Raw genomic sequence first — 14,087 nt, 5'->3', positions numbered from 1 at the left:
TGGAGGATGGAGAGACTGGGCATTGTCTACCAACTCCCATCCCCCACTGGTGGAGGGTTGCTTCCACAGCATGAGCTCCCTGCACTTGCAGTTTACTCCAGGCTACTCGTGGACAGTAGGGAGTGAGGAGGAGAAACCCCTCATGCAAAGATGCTACAGATGCTGGAAGGGGGAAGCTGCTGGTCTTCCCCCACAGCTGCAGGGAGACTCCAGCTGGCTGGGGGATATGGGACAAGGCAACGACTTTTCATTTACTCTTCTTTTTTTTTTTTTAAAGATTTTATTTATTTATTTGACAGAGAGAGATCACAAGTATGCAGAGAGGCAGGCAGAGAGAGAGAGAGAGGAGGAAGCAGGCTCCCTGCTGAGCAGAGTGCCTGATGCGGGACTCGATCCCAGCACCCTGAGATCATGACCTGAGCCAAAGGCAGCGGCTTAACCCACTGAGCCACCCAGGCGCCCTTCATTTACTCTTCTAAAATATGCTCCAAAAGTTCTTAACCAACGGAATATTTATAAGCAGGGAAGAGATAGGGTCAAAGCAGTGGTTTAGGAAGAGTAATTCTGCACGTACATGGATGAGTCAAAGCAGGAGAAGATGGGAAGGTGGGGGCCCATCTGGAGTCTGTTGCAACAGTTTTTATGGTATGAGCTTATAAAGTCTAGATTTGAGATCTCCATGGACATGAAAAGAAAATGCCCCCTGGAAATGAACTGGCTGGGGAAGGCAGAGAAGGATGAGTTAAGGGAGAAAGTGTCGACAGTCATTCTGAAGATTTAGTCTGGAAGACTGGAGAATGGTGCCATTACAAGTAAGAAGGTTGGAAGAAGGACCCCTGCCTGGGGGGTTGGGGGCAGGATGGGGAAGTGAGGCAGGAAATCAACTGTTTGAGATGTCCTGTTTGTGCTGGTGGAGAGACATGCAGGTGGAAATCTTCAAAGAGCAGCTGAAAACTTCGTTGTGTCAGGGAAGAAAAGTTCAACAGAAGGGAATGAGTAGAGCCAACTTCCTAGGGGTAGGAGCAGGTGAGATCAATGCCATTTATGGTTTTGATAAAAACAATAGAGTTTTGGAGAAAAAACCCAGCTAGTGAGTGACCTTGCCCTCAGTCCCCTCATTCGTACCCTGGAGCTACTGATAAAAGCAGCACTGATGGTGGGCATCCAGTCCACACGGGTGGCTCCCTTCTCTCGCACATCCTATAACAAGATGTGGCTTTCTGATCAATTGTTCTCCGTTACACGAGTGCCTGGAAATGATTTTGTACCATTAGCTACCTGTCCCCAAGTGTGCCTCAGTATCTCCATGAGCATGCCCAGCCTGTACTGAACCTCCATTTTTCATTCAGTTAGATCACAATAAAAATGACTTACACCTAACGTGCTTCTCATATTATCCTAACATTGTTTGATAATTTTCCACCCCATACAGTCCTCATTACTTACTGCCCCCACCTTGGGGTAAAAATCTTTGAAAAAGACTTTATTCTCCCACCTGGCCAAATTTCTACTGAATTTATTTTTGAACCACATTTTAGTTTTCTGAATATTTTATTCTTCAGTTCTCTATCTTAAAAGCCTCAACAAGCGTGCCCTATCTATTGTTCCCACCCATAAGAAGGACAATGAATGTCTATAGTTCCCTTTATCATTAAGACAGAGTATCTATTTGACTGTCCTTTATCACATTAGAATTTGAAACCAAGAGATAAGTTTTTTAGACAGAAACACTTCCCGCTGAATAGCAATGGGCTAGTATCCAAGCAGGGCCTAAGGGCACGTCTCCAAAAGGCTGATGGCAAATAACGGGCTTTGTATAAGTAACTCAACCTGATATGACATCTACTAATGCCAGGTCTGGTCCTGTGCTCTGCCAGAGCAGAGAGCACTCCTACCACCATTCCAATTATGAAGTATCCTCGACAGGAAGAACACTCTTATTTTTAAAATGATGCTTGTGTATATGTGTGTAGGCTGAGGTTCAGGTGTGCTGCAGTGTCCCACACAAGCTGGCATTAATTCTTGCTGGTTTGTAGGTACTGCTTTTAATAAGTCATTATTACTGTATTGATATATGTCCAGCCTCTGAGCCAAACTATACCTCTTAGAAGATGAGAGACACCTACTTCTCTAAAGTAACATCATTATACAAGCACTGGCTGTTAGCGCAACTGATGAATTATTGAACATGACATCTGAGACTGATGTACTATACGTGGGCTAACTGAATTTTTAAAAAAATTTAAAACAGTAACTTCATTATGTACTTACTATTCACTGAGTATTATATTATTATATAGCAGATATTGAAATTACTTTTTAAAAATTATATCACGTTAGTCATCATACAGTACATTATTAGTTTTTAACATAGTGTTCCATGAGTCATTATTGGCACATTAACACCCAAGGCTCCATGCAATCTGAGTCCTCCTTAATACCCATCACTGGGCTAACCCATCCCCCCACTCCCTCCCCTCTAAAACCCTCAGGTAGTTTCCTGCAGTCTATAGTCTCTCATGGTTCATCTCTCCCTCTGACCCCCCACCCTTCATTTTCCCCTTCTTTCTCCCAATGTCCTCTGTGCTATTCTTTATGTTCCATGTATAAGTGAAGCCATATGATGACTGTCTTTCTCTGCTTGGCTTATTTCACTCAGCATAATCTCCTCTAGCCCCATCCATGTTGATGCAAAAGTTGGGTATTCATCCTTTCTGATGGCTGAGTAATGGTCCATTGTGTATATGCACCACATCTCCTTTATCCATTCATCTCTTGAAGGGCATCTCAGCTCCTTCCACAGTTTGGCCATTGTGGACATGGCTGAAATTACTCTTTTTTTGAGAGTTTTTAAAATCTTAATTCAATTAGCCCACATATAGCACATCATAACTTGCAGATATAGTGTTCAATGTTTTATCAGTTGCATAGAACACCCAGTCCTCATCACATCCCATGCCCTGCTTAATGTCCATTACCCAGTTACCCCATCCCCCACCCACCTGTCCTCCTATGACCCTCAGATTGTTTCCCAGAGTCAAGAGTCTCTTGTGGTATGTCTCCAACTCTGATTTCTTCCCATTCAATTTTCCCTCCTTCCCCTATGACCCTCTGCACTGTTTCTTACATTCTACACATGAGTGAAACCATATGATAATGGTCTTTCTCTGACTGACTTATTTCACTTAGCATAATCCCCTCCAGTTCCATCCATGTTGATGCAAATGGTAGGTATTCATCCTTTCTGATGGCTGAGTAATATTCCATTACACATACAAACTATATCTTTTTCTATCCATTCATCTGTTGAAGGACATCTCTGCTCCCTCCACAGTTTGGCTATTGTGGACATTGCTGCTATGACTACCCTATGACACAGCAGTTTTATTACTGGATATTTACTCTAAAGATACAGATATAGTGAAAAGAAGGGGCACCTGCCCTCCAATGTTCATAGCAGCAATGAAATTACTCTTTTAATTTTCATAATAATTCTATGAGGATGTATTATTAACTTCACATTATAGGTGAGGAGAGTTAAGTAATATGCCCAATGCTATCAATTAGCAAAGGCAGGGTAGGAATTTGAATTTGAGTATTCTTAGGCAGGATCTCTTTCTATCCTGATTTTCATTAGGGATCAGTAATGTTTGCTAAATGAGTGAATGTGTGAGGGATTTTAAAACCCACATCCTTAAACTTGATGTCATACTGAACCATTTTATAGTCACAATAATAAGCCCAATACCTTGGACAATGTGTATGTTCCCTACATGTAAATAGTTGACAATTATACAAAATCAAGAGTTGTCTTCAAAGAAATGCAGCACAGAATAGATAAATAGACTGTGGTTATCCAGACAATGGAATAATTTTCAGTTCTAAAAGAAGAGCTATCAAACCATGAAAAGACATGGAGGGCACTTAAATGCACATTACTAAGTGGAAGAAGCCAATCTGAAAAATCTATATACTGTATGATTCCAACTATATGACATTTTGGTAAAGGTCAAACTGTGAAAATGGTAAAAAGATCAGTGGTTATGATGGGGGGGAGGGTGGAGGACGAGGAAGGGATGAACAGGAAGAGCACAGAAGATTTTTAGGGCAGTGAAAACATGCTGTATACTACTATAATGAGAAAGTCATGTCATTATTTATGCGTCCAAACACACAGAATGTACACCAAGAGTGAACCCCAAGTAAACAGTATACTTTGGATGATTATGATGTCCATGTATGTTCATCAGTTGTAACAAACTACCAGTCTGGTGAGGGATGCTGGTAGTGGGGAAGGCTATGACTATGTAGGGCCAGGAGGTATACAGGAGATACTTCCTCTCAATTTTGCTGTGAACTTAGAATTACTCTTAAAAAAAAAAAAAAAATTTTTTTTTTTTTAATGAGGTGGGTGATTATAGCTGAAAAACCAAGAAATACATTACTACCTAATTCAATTGACAAATTTTCAGCTAAAAAAAAAAATATATATATATATATGTATATATATATATATCTCCATTAAAAGAACCAAGCTTTGGGGTGATAGTAGGTTTCTTTTTCTTTCCTGTATTTTTTTTTTCTCTTGGGAGGAGTACAAATTAATTCAGTAGATTAGGAGGGAAGATCAAGTACAAAAGCAAAAAAAGTGTATAACAGAATGTGACCATATGGAAAGAGCTAGACGTTTCCTCTTTTGTCTTTGGCACAGCACAAAGGAAGGGCTCAAGTTATAATTACTTCTATTTTTTCAAATTTCACCTCTTCTATTTTTCATCACTATCCACAATCTATTTGTTTATTTGCTCAGTCCCAGTGAACATTTATAGTTATGTCAGAATTGTTGACCTGTGCTCCCATGGGAAACAGCTTTATTCACTATAGTACAGTGTTTCTGTATAGTTCCTTTAGTTCTCACAGTCTCTACTCATTTCCTAAATTATTTGGGTAAATTTTCCCCCTCTCCCATTAATGAAATTATGTCATACATCTGTAACACAGATTTTTTTTTTAATTATTTATTTATTTGACAGACAGAGATCACAAGTAGGCAGAGAAGCAGGCAGAGAGAGAGAGAGAGAGGAGGAAACAGGCTCCCTGGCGAGCAGAGAGCCCGAAGTGGGGCTCGATCCCAGGACCCTGGGATCATGACCCGAGCTGAAGGCAGAGACTTTAACCCACTGAGCCACCCAGGTGCCCCGAGATTTTTTAAAAATAAATTTATACCCCCCACCCATTACAAAATTTTTTAAATAAAGTCTTTAAAAAAAGTAACACTGAGGGACAAAACCCACTAAGTTGAACAAACAGACCAAGATTATGTGACTTGTGTGTTGCAAAAACCTACACTGTGCTCTGTTCATCTTTATAACCATCATTATAAACAGTTAGCCAACTCCATTCCTCAAGTCAAAATCTGAACTTGGAGCGCCTGGGTGGCTCAGTAGGTTAAGCGACTGCCTTTGGCTCAGGTCGTGATCTCTGGGTCCTGGAATCAAGCCCAGTGTCTAGCTCCCTGCTCAGCAGGGAGTCTGCTTCTCCCTCTCCCTCTGCGCCTCCCCCTGCTCATGCATGCTCACCCTGTCACTCTCTCTTTCAAAGAAATAGATAAAACCTTTAAAAAAAAAAAACCCTTTGAACTAAAATAGGCCACACTACCAAGAACTGACCAAAAGGTGTATAGATCAGCTTGGCTTCCGACCCTTAATATTAACACACTAGGATCTGCAAAGATACCTTATTGTGATCAGGGCATGGTGCTAGGTCCTAGGGTTGAGTTCCAACCTTCCCATCCACAGTGTGGGTTCCGGAGTATACTCCTACAATATCTAGGATACACTGCTGCTGTTTTCCTTCCCTGGGACTTAAATGATAGCCCAATAAGCCAATGAACACCTAATACCCGCACATCATATTCCTTGATGTTAGAAAGCTGAAGCAGCAGCGTATCACTGATATCTGGCAGGTGGTTCCTGCTGTCCGCCACCTGAATGCGTGCCAACATTGCTCCCGAGCTAAATAACAACAAGGAATGAAAACCCATTCACTCTTGGCTCTGCACTACCTGTTTTTAAATAGTTACCTCTTCTTAACTCATCTCTCCTTCTACCAAGTGGATTTTTCTATTAGAGGTTATCTCTGGAGTTCATTGACGAGTCCATTTTAATTCCTGCATTCCCCTATGAGATATTCATTCAAAATGAATTGCTATCCTGTCAGTTACATAGCTCCGCTCCTGGCATGGGAATTGTCATTCTTTAATAGCTTTATTCCTCTAAACATATTCTTTTTAGAGGTCTCCATTATCCTGCAGTCCTTAGAGGGACCCACTGGCAATCGCAGAATAGGGCTCTTTGCTGCCTAGAGGCTTGAGAAACAAAACTGAAATATTTGAAAACTAAAAAAGCTCCCGAACCGATGTGTGTCCTGGATTGACTGTTACTGGGCACCGAGCACCAAACACAAGACAGAATGGCAATTATTCTTCCTGGCAGTTAGGGTGCCAAACGAATTTTTTTCTGCATTTAAAAATGGAAGGAGATTTTCAGTAATTGAATGAAATAACGTACAATAATTTAAAATATTGTTCATTCAGAGAGAAATTAGGCTTTAATTAAATGGCATCACTTAATATACTGTCGGCAGATATTATAATTGGTTTCTTTAGCAGAGAGCACAGTAATACCTAAGCTTTACTCAAGTGCTAATGGTACGAATGTAGCCCAGTGGATACGTAAACAGCCTGGCCACTTCTGTCACCCCCAGGGAATGAGAACTGAGCTTTGATCATGACATCTGCACAGCTCTCCATCAGTCATTTCTTTCTGAAATAAAATTATTAATCACCCAGACTAAACAAACGCTGTTTACATTAAACAGGTATGATACACAGGACTTTCCGGGATATTAAGCTGTTCATTTCTATGGATACAGAAAGGAGGGGTTATCATCAAAGCGGTTATGCAATTACATTTCATTTGCGCAGGGAGCATGGCATTTATTATTCTTAAAACCTGGTATAAATGCAAACCAGCACTCCCCAGTTCCTTCAGGGAGGGCAGACAATTTTCTGGCACAACAACAGTTGTGTATTTTAGCTATCTTCTGTTGGTCATTTACAAGGACGTTTTCATTTCCAGGCTTGGCTTCTGTTTTCTCGTGGCTCATTCTCGAAATGTGATACAATAAGGTCCTATTCTCTTCAAGCCATTCTGCTTGATAATTCTGAACAGAGCCAGAAGGGGATGGGGGTGGGGTGGGGGAAAATTGAACTGAATCTAAAAGAGGGGGCGAAAAAAATTGCCTTCTAAAGTCCAATGCTCCCAGACAAATTAAAAAGTAACCAGAGATTAGATTAAATTCCTTTGCTAAATTCTTTGTTTTCAAAAACACACATGCTGCACCTAGGGATGGAAAACTTTCACTTCCCTGTTTGCAAATGACCATCAACATGTTTATTTTGGAAAAGAATAGAAACATTGATTATAACAAAGAGCTGGCCCGGTGGCAAATGTCAGCAAAACAGGCTGGCTCTATCGCAGGGTGGGGAAAGGGAACTGGCAACCACAGGATAGGGTTCTGGGGTCCAACTCCACCTCCGCAGACTTTCCAGTGGATTATCAGGGATCCAGTACAGCACTTCACAAGGCCTCCCCCCGCCCCGCCGCCCCCCTGAGAATTCAGGGAGGGTGTTCCTAGGCTTGTCCTCAGAAGATGAGAAATTAACTGAGAATGATTTGTAAATGGCATGCTGGAAACTCCAAAACCAGGACACTCCCTGCAAGCTCAAGGGAGCTGGAAAACTGGGGGAAAGAATCCTGAGTTGAACAAAGGCTGCCTCGGAATCTGCCTGGGTCTCACAGTCACAGGACACACCTCATGCCCACACAACTGTATCTGCGAATACAACTCTCAGAGATCAACACAGTTCCTGGAGGCCTCAGAACTCCTGTCAGGCTTGGGTTTTCTTCCTGTCCAAGCAAGCCACTCTCCCTGGACAGAACAACCTTGGAAATCAACTGCACTCTGGATAATTAGAGCCTCTACTCTCCTGCCAGTAAATTATTTTTTAAACCAGGGCCATCCACCCCGCTGCACCCAGGGCACCATTCTGCTGCCAAATCTAGTGACCGGTTTTTAGTCACTGCGCTTCCTGACCTTTCTGGGGCGATCCAAATGGTTAAACATTGCTTCCTTGGATGCTCCCATCCACTGGTTGCAACAGTCTTAGGTAAGACCCTTCCTCCTTTCTCTCTGACTGCTGGAGTAATTGTTCTAGAATGCGAAGATGCTCCAAGGTTACCCCCATTTAAATCACCTTACATTGGCTTCTAGTTCCTACAGGACAAAAAGCAAACTAACAGCAAGGCATACAAATATCTTCAAAGTTGGCCTCTAACATCCTGACTTTTCTTGTCTTGTTTCCTGAAACTTCCTCTCAGGTAACTTTCTATCTGTTCACTCTGTTTTTCCTTCTCCCACCAAGCCTCCCCCCTTCTCTCTCTCTCTCTCTCTCTCTCACACACACACACACACACCTTCTTGTTATTATCTTAGCATTCCTTGCTTTTCCAAGTCTCTGTGACTTTGCCCATTCGCTTTCCTTCTCTGTCTTCCTTCTTCACCTGATGGGCTTAACCCACGTTGCAAAATCCTTCCTGGCCTACTGGACTGAAAATTCTAGAAGCGCACACACTTCTCTTGTCTTGCCTATCACAGTTTCGTAGCAGGGAACCTGGCACATTGCGGGCATGAAGTGTATGTTTGCCACAATAAGTCAGTGTTCCCAAATATTTAGTTGCATTGTCCTTTATGTTCCCACTGAAATTTCTTCCCACCTTAAACATGATAATTTTTATTTTATCCCTTAATTATATGGATGAGAATTACTCCTACCACAAGTGTTTTTTTCCAGATCAGGGACTTTTTCTTAGCCATTTGCTTGGCACATAGTAGGCATCCAAGAACTTTTTATTGGATGAGGCAAGAGAATGTGGCGAATGGCTCTGTGAACATTGAAAGGTGGATTTTTGGCAGAACACCTATGCTCTCCCTCTTCTTCAGGGTGGCATTTCCATAACTTTACCAGCTCCAAAAGGCGGTCTTTTAAATTCTGTCTCCTGGATTCCTGCTGTGACCCAATAGTCACAAAGCAGGCAAGGACTGATTTGGCACTTCACTCACAGCCTGCCTGAGGGATAAAGAGGCCTGTTCTAATCTAATAAAGGGCTGCTTCATGAGGCTTCATTTGCCCAGATTCTCTGCATTCTCCTGCCTACTCCCTTAAACACCCACCAGGAAATAACAGCAGCCTCCCAAGCCCGCAAGATAAACCCACTGGGATTACAGCCATTCCCCATAATTGAGCACACCACCTCTCGCAATGCCCATACATTTTGCATTAAACACAGTGTATCAAATTAAAAATAAAACTCGAGTTGTTTGGTTAATGGTTTTCCCAGGCCTGAGGTTGAGACAAGACCGCTGATCCGTCCCTTCAAGAATGCCAGCTGGTTTTGCTGCTTGCCACAGACGCTGTTTAGCTATTATGTGCCACATGAAGCATTTTGATTCATTCTTAAACCTAATGTCCAATTAACTGAGAGAGGGGACTCATTAAATAATTTAAACTAGATCCAAATTAAAGGGCAGTTTTCTCTGTCATATTGCAAAGAAGTTCAATTTGGCTAAAGGACTTTATCATTTTAGGCCTGTCTTGGTTTGGGATCCTCTCTAATGGGGTAATCTTTAATCAGCTCCATTTGCATCTTTTTTTCATAGGTAGCAGACTGAAAGCTTGCCTGTGACCCCCGTAGACAACATTTTCTCCTTGACAATGTGTTTAAGCTTAATTCTTTGAAAAACTGTGTGAAAGCGTTTTGGTCATAATTACATATTCAGCTTTTACTTGAGAGGACCTGTTAGACTAGATGATGAGTCATATTCACTGCCAAGATGCTAGAAAAAATCCCGAGTACCATCTGGAAAGCCGGTCGGTTGTAGACATCATTCACGTCAGGTTATTCTTAGCAGAGCTGGGAATAGAACTCGGAACATTCGACTCGTGTTCCAGTTCTTCCCACCTCACTGCTTACTACTAGGCAAGGAAGACCCAGAGTCCAGAGTCTGGTCACAGGGAAAGCCATTTGGGGGTTCCGGCTAGTTTGCCAGAACACACTGTTGGGCTAGGGAACACAAGAGCAGCAAACAGAACAGCTCTCCTGTTCCTGAAAGTTTCTTTCTCTAAGTTTGCACGCAGTTCTTCAGGACAATAAAAAACAAGTAAAGGTGACAGAAACCCTATTTCTTTCAAGTCCAAGGCTCGACTCCGACCACCAGAGCTTCTAGAATAACTTCCAGCCTGAACATTCCACTGTTCCTTTTTCCAAACAGTGGGTCCAAAGAGAAGTACAGGCAAACAGTCCCTTCAGGGGGCTTTCCTCAGATGACCACCTGCAAAACACTCAACTCTCTGGGCCAAGGAGCTGCTCCCACAGGCAGCTCTTGTTCTGGGCATCCTTTCCTAAACAGACTTTCTGTTTAGACCTTGTTTCTGGGCCTTGAATTGTGTCTTTAACCCTCCTTAGTCAATATAATAATACTTAAAATAGTCATCATTATTTGCCTCAAAACATTTTTTTCCAGTTGTCCTCTTGGTAAGGAACCGATAATTAATCCAGCTCTCCTCTTTCTTCACACAAAGCTGAGGAGACAGCATAGGCCAAGGCAATCTGGCTCTATCTTCACGAGGCTCCACGCTGCTCCCGTTGCTGCTTTTTGGTGACTCTTCCTCACAGGGAGTGCTGGCAGTTATCTTTGGGCAGCTGCTCCTCGTGGGGGATCTTCTGTCAACCTCCTATTTGTCCTGTCCCCCACCCCAGTGACAACGTGGGCAATTTCCAGCTGCTCCAGGCCATGATTTCTCTTTCTTCCTGGAATAGGTCTTTAACTTCCTAGTAGTTGAAAACCTCATTTGTAGTCTCAGCACCACCTTTAGGGAATGGCTCCTCAGAGGGCTCACTCAGAGACTTCTATAAGTAGCTACGAAGCTCAACAACCCCTTTAACAACCTGGCGGGGGACGACACATAATAACTTATAAAGAGGTGTATGGCTACACAGCATCTCTACATAGAGTCTCTATTTTCATTTTCAGAAAAGTCTTATAACATAGGCAGTATTATTTTATAAATGAAAATCTTGATAAAAAGATCCCAAATTCTTATGTTCCTCTGCTCTTTCACCTTTGGAAGGTATGAGGAAACCTAATTATTCTGCTCTGGACCCTTCTTGCCTATCTCTAACTTCTCATTGCTTACAGAATAAAATCCTAATTCCTTAACTTAGGGCACAGGCCATATTCAATATGATTAAAGTCTTCTTATCCCATTTTGTCTCCTAGCCTACTTCTATGTGCATGCTATGATCCAGAAGAATGAATCATTTTGTGCCTCATACTCACCCATCTATGAGACACCATGATGCTATGAGAAAAGCATTAGATTTGGAGACAGACTGATTTTTTTTTTTCAGATTGCCAGCTCTATCATTAACCAGCCATTTGATTGATAAAGTAATCTAAGCCCTTGGAGCTACAGTTTTAAAAAGTCAATTTATTCATTGAAATATATTTACTGGTGAACAAACAGACATAGTCTTTGCTGTTCAAGAGCTGATACCCTCTGGGTTATAATGGAGGGAGAGGAGATGCAGACTCAACCTTGGTGCTGGTCAAGTGAGTGGGGAGGGGCTGTCAAAGCAGGGAACTGAAAGAATCTGGCGTGACTGGAGGATGGATGTGGGAGAGGAGAATGACCCAAGTTGAGGCTGATGAAGGAAGCAGGCTAGATCATGAAGGCTCTTTAAGCTTTGTTCAAGAATCCTTTATTCTAAGGGAAATGAAAAGTATTCACAGAATTTTAATTAGGGGAAGAATGTGACCAAATCTGCATGCTACAGTGGTCTCTCTGGTTGCTGTGTGAAGAACGGACTGAATGGGGATGGGTAGGAGGACAAGACTGGAAGCCACAAGATCTACTAGTAGAAAGTGGTTGTATGAGAGATGGTCGTGGCCTGGACCAAAACAGGGGCAGCCAGGGCCCGGGAAAGTGGTGGATTCCAGGGCTCTACGAGACTGAAGAGTAGAGGGGGAGGAGTCAAGATTTATGAGGAAAAGTCAAGCCTGTGCAACAGAAATGGATAATGAGTGATACCACTTGCCTGGATAGACACACAGGAGGAGAAAGAACAGGATAGGAGGAGAGAAAAGTATTGAGTTCAGCCTGAAAATTTTGTGTCTCATGTGCTTATGGAACAAACAGCAATACCATCCAACAGAGTTCTTAAAATAATTAAATGAAATGACATATGCACCATTCCTTCTATCTAGTGGATACCACTGTTACAAATTATAAATTTGTGTCCTCTGAAAATTTGTTAGTATGTTATCATCATAGGCTAATATGATGGCATTTATGTTAATCACATGTTAATGTGAAGGTATTTGGAGGCAGGGCCTTCAGGAAGGTGATCACACCTTCAGGAGGTGCGATTAGGTTTAAATGGGTCCTGAGGGTGTTGTTCTCAGGACAGGATTAGTGCCCTTAAAGGAAGAGGAAGAGATACCTGAGTTTCCTCTCTCTCACTCTCTCTCTCTCTGCCTCGGCATCTTTGCACTGAGGAAATGCTACATGAGCACACGGCAAGCCAGGAAGAGTCTCACCAAGATCAGAATTTGCTACTACCATGACCCTGAGCTTCCCAGCCCTCAGAATTGTAAGCAATAAATGTCTGTTGCTTAAACCACCCAGATAATGATTGTTACAGCACCCCGAGCCGAGCCTGACAGCCCTAGCCGGAGCTACCCACTGGAGCTACCCACTAAAGTGTAGTTTTATTTTTTATTTCTCAGACCATTCCCTTTGTTTGGAATGTCCTCTCCTTCATTTCTGCAAGTTCAGATCCAAACCATATTGCAAAGCTTATTTCAAAGGTCACCTTCTTCCTGAAGCCTTTTCTGATCTTCCTAGGTAGGGGCTTTCCATGCTCTGACCTCAGAGCACACACACATTCTACCTTGAATTGTGGTTATATATATATAAGTATCACATTGTTCCTACAATTACAGACATTTCATTAGTGATAGGATGCATGCCTGATTGACTTCTGACTCTCAAATTAGTACCCAGTAAAAAGTAATTATTTATATAATTTTTATAATATACTGTATGTGATATATAATATATTGTAACAAAATTACAGCAGTATTAATATAATAATTCAGGGAGCCAATGCATTCAATATTAAATGAATGTATTCATTTTGCCAGCCTGTTTCTCTCTTGAAGGCAGCAATAAGAGACTGGGAAAAGAACATAGGTTTCTGAATAAATTAGACTAGAAAAAATAGTTCTTTAGCTTCTTAATCATGTGACTTTAAGGAAGTACTTAATATCTCTGAACTTCAGTTTCCCACTATGGGAAATGGTAATTAAAAAAAACAAAAACAAAAACAAACCTGGCACTGGACATAATCATGAACACAGACTAAATCCTGGTATAGAATCTGGCACTTGATCAATAAATTCTGGCTCCTCCCCAGTCCCACTCTTGGCATTTACTAGAGATCAAGGAGCAATGGAGACCAGACAATAGTTAGAAGGTAGTATTTTTATATTTCAATTTTTTTCAGATACCATATCTTTTTTTTTTTTTTTTTTTGACAGACAGAGATCACAAGTAGGCAGAGAGGCAGGTGGAGAGAAAGAGGAAGCAGGTTCCCTGCTGAGCAGAGAGCCCAATGCAGGGCTCGATCCCAGGACCCTGGGATCATGACCCAAGCTGAAGGCAGAGGATTTAACCCACTGAGCCACCCAGGTGCCCCCAGATATCATATCTATTTGGTATTCTCATTTATAATAGAACTTTCCAGTATGCCAACTGCTGTTATTGATGTTGTAATGCTTCAAACCATAATCTGTTTTCAGGTCCCATCACATTGTATGACTAGCTTCCTATTACTATGCTCCCTCTGCAAATCGGTATAATACTCACAAACAGTAAACAAGGGTCTTTGCTTTGATCAGAGTCA

General features: G+C 41.9%; 1 pseudogene; it reads right to left on the bottom strand.

The window, feature by feature from the left end:
* LOC101685548 overlaps positions 1-6,004 on the bottom strand; it is a 44,536-nt pseudogene extending 38,532 nt beyond the window's left edge.
* Between the last annotated feature and the right edge of the window lie 8,083 nt (positions 6,005-14,087).

Source organism: Mustela putorius, unplaced genomic scaffold, assembly GCF_011764305.1.
Source record: "Mustela putorius furo isolate JIRA1106 unplaced genomic scaffold, ASM1176430v1.1 tig00000129_pilon_pilon_pilon, whole genome shotgun sequence".
In the NCBI taxonomy this organism is placed as follows: Eukaryota; Metazoa; Chordata; class Mammalia; order Carnivora; family Mustelidae; genus Mustela; species Mustela putorius.
This window is presented reverse-complemented; position numbering and strand designations above follow the sequence as displayed.